We start from the raw sequence: 14,589 nt of genomic DNA on the forward strand, positions 1-14,589 counted from the left end.
TTTTCTTTGGGTACAGCTCCTTTTGCTTTTCTCATGAAACTTATACCCTGAGTGCTTTTTAATTTTCCTGGGTCAAATACAAGGCACTAGATAAATGCAGGGTGCAAGATGGCATCTGTTATGCCAAGCAACAATACAGCTGAGCTACAGTGCCAACCCTTAATATTTTCTAGAGTAAAAAGCACATAACGTTTGAATATTTCATACTTTGTGATGTTCATCCTTATAATAAAATGTGATCTATAGTCAGGACAAGCTAAGCTCACCAGGTCTCTCATTGCTTTCCACTGGTCTTTTCCTCATCATACTTAAATACAAGACTCTCTCAGTTCTTATTACTAATGCTCACATTTGATTCATATTCCTACCTGTGACATCTCCTGTTTCTGCATTAGTCTAGAGTGGCATCACCAGCCCATAAGAGATAGAAACTCATCTTGTGATTTCCCACACTCCAATGAGGTTATGTGTTAAATTAGACATTTTTCCTTTAAGAGAATGACAGTTAATGAATACATGTGTATCTTATGATTGTTTCTTCATGTTTCAAATAACAGCATTAATTCTTTCAAGTGTTAGGTGCAAACCTGTAATCCCAGTACTTAAGAGGCTGAAATAGGACAATCAATTTGAATTTACAGGACTAAGAAGTGAGTCCACAGTCAGCCTGAACTGCTTAGGGAAATCCTGTCTCAAACAAACAGAAAAAAAATATCATGTTATTGTGGATATCCTTGGGAAGAAGAACTCAACAGTTTGAAACTCTGAGGATCATACACTTTAGGTTTCATCTGGTGAGTATAAGAGACCAGTAAAACTACATTCAAGGATATGGAGAAAAGTCAAAAAATCTTATTGCAAACTGTCATATAGATGTAATGCATTGCCCAACAAAATACCATTAGAATAGCTCACAAATGTAGAGAAAACATTTCTAAAATTCATTTGGAAACAGAAATGCTCTAGATCACCAAAAACATTGCTCGGCAACAAAGCCAATTCATGAAGCATCACAATTCCTGACTTGCTATAATACTAGAAAGCTACTATCAGAAAATCAGCATTGTTCTGGCTGAAAAACAGACCTGAGAATCATCCAAAAAGTCTAGAAAATTCAAATAGAACTACAAAGAGAATATGCTACCTTGTCTTTGACAAAGGAACCAAATATGTTCAGTGGAAGAGAGACAGCCTCTTCAATAAATGGTGCTGAAGAAAATGACTTTCCTCATACTGAAGACTTAAACTGGAGAAATGTCTATCACTATGAAATAAATATGTCAAACTAGATCAAAGATCTAAATATTAACACAGAAACACTAATGAGGCTTTGTGAACAAAATACACATTTTAAAGAATCAACCACTGGGACCCCATTTTATTAAAAAATATTTGTACATGAAAAGAAATCATTAACAGAGTGAAAAGACAATGCTCAGAATGGGCAGGGGATATTTTTCTATTTTCTGATAGTCTCTTCAATATCATTTCCAAAGTACTATAATTTTCAATATGTAAATCCTGGACTTTCTTTGTTAGGATCTTTCCAAGTATTTCATTTACTTGGAGGCTATTTAAAATGGTGTGGTTTCTGTAACTTCTCTCTTTGTGAGTTTGTTGATTGTGTACAGGAATGCTATTGATTTTTGATTGTCAACTTTGGCTCCAGCTACATTATTGAATTTGGTTATTAATTCTAGGACTGTTTTGGTGGAGTTTTCAACATCTTCTATTTAGAATATCATATCATTTGTGAATAATGATAGTTTAACTATTTTCTATTATATACTTATTCTTATTTCTCTCTTTTGTCTAATTGTTCTGTCTAGTGTTTCCAGAGCTATATTGAAGAAGAGTGGTCATAGTAGTCATTCGTGTCCTTTTAATAACTGTAGAATGAAAGTTTTTAGTTATTCTCCATTTAGTATGATGCTGGATTTTCTTTATCATTGTCTGATTTTTTTTTTTTTGTCTTTTTTTTTTTAAGGTACTGGTAATCGTACTCACCACCACACAATTGGAAGCCAGGTGCTTATGCCATTGAGCTAAATCTTCAGCCCCGTCATTATTTTATTTTGTCAGCTTCAGGTAAAGGTCATCTTTTTTTATTTACTCTAGGGTTTTTATCACAAATCAGTGCTTGACTTTATCAAAAGCTTGTTGTGCTTTTATTGAGATGATCACCATGTGACTTTGTTTTTGTCTGTGTTGGTATGACATTTAAAGTTGTTGATTTCATGTACTGAAACATCCCTGCCTTCCTGGGCTGAATCCAAGTTGGTCATGTTTTAAAGTCTTCTTGATGATTTGCTACATTCACTTTGCTAGTATCTTTTTAAGGATTTTTGCATCTATGTTCATTAGGAAAACTGTCCTATAGTTTTCTTTTTTTGGTTGGGTCTTCCTCTGGTGTTAGTATCAGGGTAATACTTGCCTCATGGAATGATTTAGGGAGAAGAGCTTCTCTTTCAATATCATTAAACAGCAGTGTCCTTAAATTTTTTTCTACATTTATTGTAGAATCCAGCAGTAAATCCACCAGGACCTAGACTTTTTTATGTTGGTCATTTGCTTTTCTGTTGTCATTATTTTTGTTATTTTTTTAGTGTGCTCATGACACAGGCTCTCATTATTCAGTTCAAGTTGGCCTTGAGCTCACTTTGTAGCCTTGTTTAGTCTCAAACTCAAAACAATCCTTGTACCTCAGCCTCCCAAGTTCTGGGATTAGAGGAATGCACCATCATGCCCAGCCGCTGATAAATTTTTATTAGATCTTTATTTTAACTGATACTGTATTTTCCAGAATTTTTATATCTTCTTGGATAAGATTTGGCATTTCATATGTATCTAGGAATCGGTGCATTTCTATATTTTCTAACCTATGAAAGTATAAGCTATTAAAGTAGATATTGATGATATTCTGAATTTTACAGGCTCTGTAGTTATTTTATTCTTCTGATTCCTCAATGCATGGTTTTCAGTATTTATTTATTTTTTCTTTTTTGATATGGTTGTCCAAGGGTTTATCAATTTTGTTTATTTATCCAGTGAACCAACTCTTTGATTCATTAATTCTTTGAATTTTTTCTTGTTCTCCATTGCATGAATTTCTTGTCAGGTCTTATAATTTCCTCCCTTGTATGGGATTTGTGTTTGTCTTGCCATTCTTCTTCTGGAAGATTGAGATGTAACATTTCATTATTTGTTTGGGTTCTTTCTATTTCCTGATATTAGATTTGACTACTATAAATTTCCCTATTTGGACTGCTTTCATTGAATCCCAGAAGGTACAAGATTTTGCATTTATATTCTTTTTAGGTTGTAGGTATTTTAAAGTTTCTTCCTTTATTTCATCTGTTACCCATTGATTGTTTAGGAGAGTGTTAAGTTCCATATACTTATGAAGTTATTGCAACTTCTTTTATCATTATTTCACAATTTAAATACATGCTTAAGAATACTAGCCTTAGGCTGCAAAGCCAATCAAGTAATACAAGGATTAAGTTGTTTTTATACCTCCATTGCTATCAACTCAGCATGTCCACTAAACCAGTCAGACAGTTGGTGGTGGGAAGAGGTGATTGTGGTGGTCCTCTCCCAACCAATACAGTGGTGAGCTCACAGGAAGTGTAAGTTACATTCTTGCTTTTCTTCTGAGAAACGGAATAGCTTCCACAGAACCACAACATGAGCATATTGGCTAATTTTCCCTACCATTCCCCTTATGAATTCCATCAGCTCATAGGAAGGGCAAATTAGCTTTCTATTTCTCCTCTCAGGCCTGGGATGGCTCTGGATTGTTAATTTTCTCATCAGGAAGACTGGGTGGAGACATGTCATAAAACCTGCATATCTATGTGTGTGTCCTACAGAAAATAATTCATATGTAGGTCATTGATTGGAGTGGAAATGTCTTGAGGAAAATTGTGTCATGTAAGAGGATTTGGCATTGGGGAACCAAAAAAAAAAATACAGTGGAAAAGAACAGCTTCTGTATACTTGAATTGTCTTAAACAGGTTTGATACTTGGTCCTGTCTTCAACAATACCAGATTTCAGTGCTGAGTCGTTAAAATAGATACAATTAATATTTCATGTTGGGGTGTTTTCTTAGACACCAAGACACCAAAAAGGGCTAACAAAAAGGCTCTAAGCAATGAGAAACACAGCATGGTCTTCAGGGTTGCAGGAGGAGAGAATTCCTTGGCAGAGCTCATCACTCTGCTACCCAGCTGGCCAACTCATGCTGGCAGGAGTTTAGTGGACAATGGAGGAAACCTGATAAGGATTTTGGGAGAGGTTCAAGACCCACTCAGAGCAACAGATGATGCCAACTGAAGAGAACTATCCCACAGTAAGTGTTTAGGTGGCCTCAGCTGTGGCCTATCTTGCCCCTTGAGGCATCTCTTCATTCTCACTTCAGTCATTCCTGGGCCACATCACAGCCCTGCATGAGTATTCAGCTCCAATGGCTCCAACATATGCTTCCTTTTTGTTGGGTTGATACACAGATGGGTGACCATCTGAAGATGGAGAAGCTGTGTTAGAGTTCCCACCACTGCACAGTCCATCCATTCATAATGATAGTCAGTTGCCAGCATAGATAGCAATTTTCAGAGGATGTTAGTGATCCAAGATTCATCCACAGACAATATTTTACATTGCACTGTACCTACAGAGGCCAGACTTTTCTGCAGAATGTTCAAGACCAAGCTAACATAAGGACTGCACTAAGGACAATTGATTCGGTACTTCCTATTAAGGCCAGTTAGGTCTGCTCAAGAACAATCTTATAACCATGCATAGCTCCTCATATCTCTTCTGTCAGTGTCAGCCACCTGGAAGAGTCATGGCCGTTGCTTGACCACGTTGATTTCTGTGAATGCTTCGGAGATTTCTCTGGTGAATCTTGATTCTCCTTAGGCACACCTTGCATCAAAGTTCACTTTCTTCTTTGGTCTCATCATCTTCCTGATCAGAATACCAGGTACACACTGAATATCTTTTGATGATGCAAGCAGAATTTCTTTTACATCCTGGACCTCCTCCAAGCTTGAAGTGCTGGGGCCAAAATATTGTATATCCATTATCCCATCTGTGTCTGTCATTTTGGTATCTATACCTTAGCTGTTGGACATCCAGAAGAAAAGATTGATAACAATACAGTATAGTAGAGGAAGTAAGGTTAACATTACTGTTTTATCTAAACATGAAACACCTTAGAACTTTAAATGAAATGTATTTTCTACTATCCATGGATATTTTAACATTTCGATACCTACAGTGTTAATAGTGACATATTTTACATAGGAAATCAGAAATCAGAACCATACATATAATTGTATTATGACCTCCTTGCAATAATCTGAATTTCTCTTTTGATATAAAATATCCATTTTAGTCAATCACCCTCATCTAATACTCAAGAAATTTCTTATGTATTATTGACCAATTTATTGAACTTTAGTGGAATATGAATATCACAAGTCTTTGTTATTAGCAGAAGTATGAACATGAATCAAAAGTCTGCTACCATAAGTAATCCCCATTTAAAAACCTTAGAGGTCTATGCCTCCAGAAATATGGATATATCTAGTATATTATGAATTTGATGACAATCAACTGTCACAACTATGTGAAACCTTTTCACAGGCATCTTCAATGAAAAAAATGCATTAATTCTTTTGATATTGACCAATGTGAACACTGAGGAGTACATTTCATGACTTTAGTTAAAGTGTCTCCTATAAGGCTATGGAGATCATTGAGGTCTCTGATTAATAAACAAGAACTGCTTAAAAACATTACCAGGCAGCCACTTTCTGATTTATCAATTAGAACCCTGTTCAGAAATCTCAGTCAAAAGGGACTTTGTTTATTCATCTTAATAATATCATTTCTAAATAATGAGACTATCAAGTCAATGATAAATAACAACATATTCCATTCATATACCCAGTCTTTGTGACATTTGGAACAGCTGGCCAGAAGGTACAAGCATACTTTATAAATCAGTAAAGAAACAAATCTTTGATTATGTGATCCAGATATGGAAAAAGAGAAAGATTACTGAGCTCCAAATGAAAGGAACAGTTGTTCACAGAGTGGACAGGTGGATAAATGTACACAGACAACCTGTGCTGATTCAAACACAGAAATAAGCACAGAGCTTGTGGAGGTTTTTGAGAACAATTTAAGCTCCTCAGAGGTCATTTGTTTACTTGTTCAATACTCCTTTGTTAAACTAGCTCATCTCTTATGCCCTGTGCTCCCAGTGCTGGAACACCTGTACACCTCAAGCACTCGGGGTCTTTCCCAGATGTTCTGGGCCACTTGATCACTCCTGTATGGGCATTTTTGCTTTCTGCTTTACAAGTTTGAACAATCACTAGCTCAGGAACTTCCAACAACTCCTTACAAACAGACTAAACAAATACACAACAGATACATGGACAGACAGACAAACATCTTATAAAATCAGAGTGCACTTGAGCATATCCTTAAGCCCAATAAGAAGTTAGAGTCTACAAAGTTAGAGTCTACAACTATAAATCAACTAGTTCTATTTTTTATAGACCAACTATCTGAGATCCTGTATAAAAGGATCCAAGGCTTGATTCAGGGAGAGGTGAAATGGTGGAACTAGGCTGTGTAGCCTGTGGTGACAACTCATTCCATTCAGGGCCAACACAATGAGCAGGAATCCATACAAGGCCTTGGCAATAACATGGAAATGTCCCCTCTTCCCCAGATCAGCAGGGGCACCAGACCCTGCCCACTTGAGTCTGGAGATGTTTTGTATAATACAAAAGGCTTTGTCAGAGATATAGCCTGGTAAAAACATATTTGAATTAGGTAATAAGACAGCCTTGTTGGGAAAGGTAAGTGACTTACAGTAAATAGTACCATGGACAGAATAGTAAGAACCTGCACAGGAAGTGTACTATTCTTCTTTAATTGTTTCAAGTGAAGAGATTTGAGGGTATAATGAGCTTGTTCAATGATTGCTTGGCCGGTGGCATTATAGGTGATAAAATTACATGAAAAATGTTCCATGTGGAACAAAAGGAAGCAAAAGCCTATGAGGTACAGGCTGGACCATTTTCAGGTTTAAGGAAGGAAGATACACCCATGACTGCAAATGTAGCAAGGAGATATTGAATTACATGTCGGGCAGATTCACCATGCAGTGGTGAAGCACAAAAAAAGCAGAAAATGTGTCAACAGAAACGTGAAAAAATCAAAAGAAAATCAAGAAACAGTGTGTGGCATGTTTACCAAGGTTCATTGCAGCAGAGGCAATGAGAGTTGACAGCATCACAGGGAAAAGAGTGAGGTATGGCAGCACAATGGAAACCAGTGGAAATAAAAGCTTTAGCTTCAGAAGATGGAATGTCAAACCATTTATGCAAGGAACAAGTGCATTGGTGAAAAAAGACATGGCTTTGCTTAGTGTTATCAAAAGGAGTGTAGACTACAGAGTAAACCCAAGGCCAGACTGAACTGCATAGAGAGAACCTGCCTCAAAAAGGCCAAAGGAGTGGGAGGGGGTCTGTAGAGTATATGCAATCCTTGATCAGAAATCGCATTATCTTGTAAAAAGCCAGGTAGGGCTTACTGACCACATTTATGTAAAGGAAAAAGCACAGCATTGTGAGGGCAAAGAATTTGTACATGTAAAAAAAAAGATACTAAGTGTGAGTCCATTGCCACAGGAGAGATAAAAACAGAAGATAACTTAGATAAAAACAAAAGAAATAAAACAGAAGAAAACGAGCTCACTTCTTACACTCCGTGCTCCCAGCGCTGGAACACCTGTTCACCTCCAGCACTCCATGCCCTCAGGACATTTCCAAGATGTTCTGGGCACCTTGAGCACTCCTGTATGGGCACTTTTGCTTTCTACTCTACTGGTATGAGCAATCAGATGCTTAGCAACTTTCAGCACCTGCTTACAAGTCAACTGGAAAAACAGGCAACTGACATGTGGACAGACTGACAAACATCTTATAAAATCTTATAAAACATCTTATAAAATCACAGCACACTTGAGTATATCTTTAATCAAGCCAAATTATAATACCTTCTTACAAATTTAGATTTTACAGCTACAAACCAAACATTTGGATTTGTTATACACCAACTAGCAGAGATCTGGCATAAAAGGATCCAAGGCTTGATTCAGGGAGAGGTGAAATGGTGGAATTATGTTGTGTAGCTTGTTGTGCCAACTCATTCCATGTAGGGCAAACACAATAAGCAAAAATCCACACAAGGCCTTGGCAATAACATAGAAGTATCCCATTTTACCCAGTTAAATGAGGGCACCAGACCCAGCCCACTTGAGTCTGGAAGTGTTTTGTATGATACAAAAGGCTTTGTCAGAGATATAGTCTGGTAAAAACATATTTGAATTAGGGAAAAAGAAAGCCTTGTTAGGAAAGAGAAGTCACTTACAGTAAATAGCACGATGGACAGAATAATAAAAATTTGTGCAGAAAGAGCATTTTTCTCCTTTAATTGTTTTAAGAGAAGAGATTTCAGTGAACAAGGAGCTTGTTCAATGATAGTATGGCCACTGGGATTATAGGGGATACAAGTTACATAACCAATTTGCCATATGGAACAAAAGGAAGCAAAAGCCTGTGAGGTATAGGCTGGACCATTGTCAGTTTAAAAAAGGAAGATACACCCTTGACTGCTAATGCAGCCAGGAGATGTTGAATTACATGCCAGGCAGATTCACCAAGCAGTGCTGAAGCACAAATAAAAATAGAAAATGTATCAACAAAAACTTGAAGAAATGAAAAAGTTTTAAGGAGGAGCACTGTGTAGCATGTTACCATGAGTCATTGGAGCAGAGGCCATGAGAGTTGACAGCATCACAGGGAAAAGGGGGAGCCATGGCAGCACAATGGAAAGCACTGGAAATTAAGGCTCTAGCTGCAGGATTGTGAAACAATTTGTTCAAAGAACAAGCTGTTTGGTGAAAAAGGTGGGGCTTTCTTTAGCGTTATCAAATGAGGATAGACTACAAATTTATCTCAAGATCAGGCTGAAATGCTTATAGAGACACTGTGTCGAAAAGACCTTGCCCTAAAAAAGAGAGAACAGAATATTCAGTGCTTGATCAGTAATAGCCTTATCATATCAAACAACAGGTAGGGCTTAATGACTACATATATGTAAAAAAAATAGAGTTGCATGGTGAAGGCAAAGAAGAGCCTGTGAGATGTAAAAAAGAGATAATAAGTGTGAGTCTATTGCTACAGGAAAGACAACAAGAGAAGAAGATAAGTGTGAGTTAGTATTATGTACATATAAAGAGGCAGTAACTAAGTTAAGGACATGGGTTGAAAAAACTTGCAAAGCAAGGATAACACAGAGAGCTCACTGCATTCACAAGAGGTTTGTGGCAGTGAATATAGGTGTTTCCAATTATTATAAAAACATGTTACAGCTTCATGATGGGGTATTCCATCAGTGGAGACAGTGAGGGCACTATTTAAAGGGGTGCTAATGAAATAAGTTTGAAGAGAAAAGGGAAGTAGGGTAAATAGAGACAAACAATGATCATGGGACATATCAAAAGAAATGGAACCAACATAGACAGCCAAAGCCACTTGCAGATTTTTTTTTTTTGGTCCCAGGTATCAAACTCATGACTGTGCACTTGTAAGGCAGGCACTCATGCCACTGAGCTAAATTCCCAGACCTGCGTCTTGCAGAGGGAACAGCAGAGGACAGCAAAAAGGAAAAATCAGCCTTGGTAAGTGGTAAGACAGTATTGATTAAATCAATTCCTAGGACTATAGGTGTTCCAGTACATCCTCAAGTGATGAGAGGGAATAGCATTCAAAATGGGAAATAAAGTATTGCCAGGTGAGTGGAGTAAAACAAAACCATCCGCTCCAGTGTGTAGCAATCCTGAAAAGAAAAGGTTGTCAATAGTTAAACAGAGGCTTCAGCATTCATCTCCCAGGGAATAGCAGTAGCCACCACAGTAGAGCCAAATGTTTGATTTCCATGAGTAACATCACAAGTTTTAGAGGAGACAAGGCAAGACAATTAGTTGGGCTACAGATTCAAAAAAATTAGTTGAGTGGGTAAGAGAGATCACAGATAAAGCAACAATATGCCAGTATAACCAGCATCAATGAGGCCAAGGATAACAAAAGTGCCTCTTTTTTGATGCAGGTGAACAGGAAAGAACTGGAGAGCTGTCCTAGGAGGTAAAGGATCATGAAAAGAAGTAAGAACCTTCTAAAACATACTGGAGAATTCCAAGCTAGTGTCAGGTTATCATAGAAACATCTTTTAAAGCATTTTTGTAGCTTTGGTTTGCATTTTTGTATGTTAACTGCTTTAACAAGACAGAGGCTACTGTCTTGTTATCCACCTGGCATTCAATAGCTTTATTTTATCTTCTATAAAGGCAAGGCAAGGTTCAGTCTCCTCTTGTTTAATAGTACTAAAAATCCTGTGTGTCCACTGCTTCAGGGATTCTTTTTCAAGCCTTAAAAGCAATTTGAGAATAATAGCCTGAGGGTGGCAATTAAATTGTTGGCTAATATCTGAAAAATCTCTCTCCCCTCATAATTCAGCAGCTCCTATAGGAATATAGCAATCAAAATTATTTGTAGCTTGCATGTCCTCAGCACCAGTATGTTCTTAAGACAAACCTGATGTTGGGCTGGAGTGATAATAGTATGCACTGAGAGTTTCCAGTCCAAAGTGGTCATTTCACAACCATGAATGATACCCTCAATAATGCCAATTACAAAAGTACTTTTAAATCCATATTCCTTGACAGCGATTTTAAACTTTTTATCTTTCTTGTTTTTGTTGTTTGGAACATGGGACTGAACTCACAACTTTGTGGGTGTCAGGCAGCCACTTAGGCCACTGAGATTATCCCCTGCCCCTTTTAACTCTTTAAATAGAGTACTGCAAACATTCAAAGTGGGACTCTTTTCCTGTTGATACAAAACAGGTCAAGCAATTAATTCATCATGTTGTTTACCTTCTTGGACCATCTTTTACATGGGAGGTCGAACAGGTGAAGAGTTGCCCAGAGGTTTTACAGGGTTTGCATATTTTGGAGGCAGCAGCAAGAGGAAGTGAGGAAGCAGCACAAGTGAGACATCCAGGAAGACTGGGAAGCAACCGTGCGTTGTTCCCTGTGCCTGCCTGTCGAATGTCACAGCATCCCAACAAAGATACCAAATGTGCAAGACAGAGATCAGAGCTCAAGGCTCCTCAATGTAGCAGTTTATGTATGTTTTACTCAATCTGACACAATGACCACACTGACCTCAGAATAATAAGGAGAATGATCATGAATTTCCCACAAGAGGTGCACCAAACTATCCTCGGAAGTAACATGGCCCACCTTCCTAAGGAAATGCAGTCCTGCATTATGTTTCTGTTGCACTTCAGACACAAAATTCTCCTTGATTTAATGGGTGTAGGGACTTTTTTCAAAGAAAATGAAAAGATTTTCCAAAGAAAGTGAAATAAATGTGCTCTGAAGGCTGTATTCCACCCCAGGAACTCAGCAAAAGTAAGTTACACTCTACATCAGACATCTCCACTCTAGAGTCCCTATTCAGACACCAAAATTTTGGGTTCCATTCCTGGATCCCCAGCCCCTCAAACAGGTGCATGGCAAAAGATCAAAACAATGTAACAAGTGACACAATCTTTAAGGCTGCAGGAGAATTAAAATTCTTGGCAGAGCTCATAAGTCTGCTAGCCACTTGGCTGAATGATGCTGGGTAGCAAGTATTTAATCAGAACCAGAAAGTTTAGTGGACAATGGAAGAAATCTGAGCAGGATCTTGGGAGGGGTTCAAGGATCCCTCAGAACAACAAATGATGCTAATTTAGGAAAATTATTTTGTCCTAACTTTCCCCTGTGATGTCTCCTCATTCTCAGTTCAATCATGCCGAGGCCATGCCACAGGCTTGCACATGTATTCAGCTTCAATGGTGCCAACGTTTTTCCATATAATTACATCAGTCACAAGTGCACATCACTGTGGTCTCATTCAAACTCTGCCACTATCTCTCACTCCCAGACATGGCCTTTCAATGTTACTGAATACTGATAGACATTTGCCCTATCTCATCACTTTTATGTCTAGTCACCATGCTCAACAGAAGAGAATTTGTCAGTCTGAGCCATGAGATGCTGAGGACAGAGTAACACTTTTTTTTCATCAATACTGTTTCTCAACAGGCATAATATTTTTAGACCAAGTGAGTATGAAACTCATAGTGGTGATAATAAGAAAATATTAAAGTGCAAGATGCTTTAAGAAAATGAGAAAAGGCAGTGTGAAACTCATTAGGTCAATTGAAGAGTAAAATTCCATTTTACCTAGAGTTGTTTGAATAACACAAATAGGTTAATGAGACAATGTTAATATAGTATTGTTGGCAGAAACAGTAGTTTGAAGCAAAGACATGAGGGTCTGCTGACCATAGAGACATGGCATTGTTACACACTGTGTAAATGTAAACCAAAAATGAGAAGGGAGGCTCTGAGAAAGTTATCACTCTTGTGCTTGTAGAAGTCTAGTAACATGTTGCAGAACCACTTAGGTTCAAGGCCAATTGTAGATGGAATAGGGAGAGCCTATAGTTGAATTTCCATGAGTTCAGATAGGTCAATAGATTTGTAATAATTGATTATTGGGAACTCAGATTGTGCATCCTACATTTTTTTCACATCAGCAAAATCAGTAAAAGATTTGGGACACTTGCAAATTATATTTTTTCAGAACAGAACAATTTAAGCAACACAGTATTTCACCACAAGACAACCCCATATATCAGTAGCTACCATAATTTCTTTCCTTGAAATAGTTGAGTATGCTTTCATATATAATAGTATCAAACATAACAAAATAGAATAAAACCATTAAAGAGAATAAAATTATTACAAGGCATTCAAAACCAAATAACAGAAAATGGAAAATTGTTACCATACTATCTCATTATACATAAAAGATTTGCTTATACTGTCACACATAATAAAATCCAATAAGATAAAACATGATGTAACCAATGAAAACAGAAGAACAAAATCATGGTAGCACTTCAAAGCAAGATGATATTAAATTAGCAGTGGCTATTATAATGTCTTGTTTTCTTAAAAGTAGCTGTTCATACCATCACAGATAATAAAATCAAACAACCCAGGATAAAACCATTCCAACTAATGAATGGGAACACTATAGGTCTCCAAAGCAATGTAATGGGGAATCATGATTACCATAAACTCTAATTTACTCTTACCGGTTCTTACACTAGGTTCTTACACTAGTGAGAGTATATGGTATTTATATATGTGAGTTTGATTGATTTCATGTATGAGTAAGGTCTCAAGTTGCAACCATTTATTTAAAAATATCTCAATGTGATCATTATTTATAGCTGAGTAGTACTCCATTGAATTAAAATACCACAGATTTCTATCCATTCCTTAGTTTGCAGACACTTAGGCTGTTTCCAAAATCCGGCTATTACAAATTGTGCTGCTATAAAAATGGGTGTACATATATCACTGAATTATGATGCTTTCAGTTCTTCTGGGAATATGCCTAGAAGTGGAATAGCTGGGTCAAGTGGGACTTCCTATTCCAGCTTTTAGAGAAATCTCCATACAGAACTCCATAATGGTTTCACAAGTCTAAATTCCTATGAACAGTGCAGGAGAGTTCCATTTTCCCCTCAGCCTCTCCAACTTTTGTTGTTGGTAGTTTTCTTGATCCTGGCCATTCTTTCTAGAGTGAGACGGAATCTCAGTGTGGTTTTAATTGCATTTCTCTAATGAATAATGATGATGAATATTTTTTCATATATTTATTTGCCATTTGTATTTGTTCATCTGAGAATTGTGTATCCATCTCAAATGCTATTTTTGGATTAGATCTTTGAATTATTGGGAGTCTGATTTTTTTTAATTCTTTATATGTTTTAGAAAGAAATCCTTTGTCTGAGGGATGGTTCTCTAAGATATTTTTTCCCAGTTTGTGTTTTTTTTTCCACTATGTTGGAGATTTCTTTTGACATGCACACACTTTTTAATGAGATGTGATCCCAGTTGTTGATTCTGGGAAGTATTTACCAGGTGGTTTGATTCTTTTTCATGAATTCTCTACCTACTCCTATGTCTTCAAGAATTATAACCTATTTATCTTCCAACAGTTTTAGTGTTTCTGTTATATTATTCATATCTGTGATCCACTTACATTTAGTTTAGTACATTTTGATAAGCATGGGTCTAGTTTTAGGTTTTGGCCTATGGTGAGCCAGTTTTTCAAGCACCGTTCATTAAAGAGTCTGTGGTTCTTCCAGTGAACATGTTTGGCCCCTTTATCAAAGATAAGATGGTTGAGTTTGTTTGTAGTTGTGGTCATATCTTCTAATTTATTCCATTGATCTTCAGATCTGTTTTTATTCCAATAACATGTTGATTTTACCATGATTGCTTAGTAGTATAAGTTCAACTCAGGGATTTTAATGCCTCCTGCCTTTCCTTTGCTGCTTAGAATTGTCATTGCTATTCTAGTTCTCTTCTGGT

General features: G+C 37.1%; 1 protein-coding gene across 3 annotated transcripts in view; it reads right to left on the reverse strand.

Annotated features, from left to right (window-relative positions):
* The window catches only part of LOC134474689 (zinc finger protein 709-like), a 167,143-nt gene that overhangs the window by 84,532 nt on the left and 68,022 nt on the right, over nucleotides 1–14,589 (reverse strand). The gene's annotated exons all lie outside the window — the stretch shown is intronic.

This window comes from Cavia porcellus, unplaced genomic scaffold, assembly GCF_034190915.1.
Source record: "Cavia porcellus strain 051 isolate PalLab524CR breed Dunkin Hartley unplaced genomic scaffold, mCavPor4.1 scaffold_35, whole genome shotgun sequence".
NCBI classification, from domain to species: domain Eukaryota; kingdom Metazoa; phylum Chordata; class Mammalia; order Rodentia; family Caviidae; genus Cavia; species Cavia porcellus.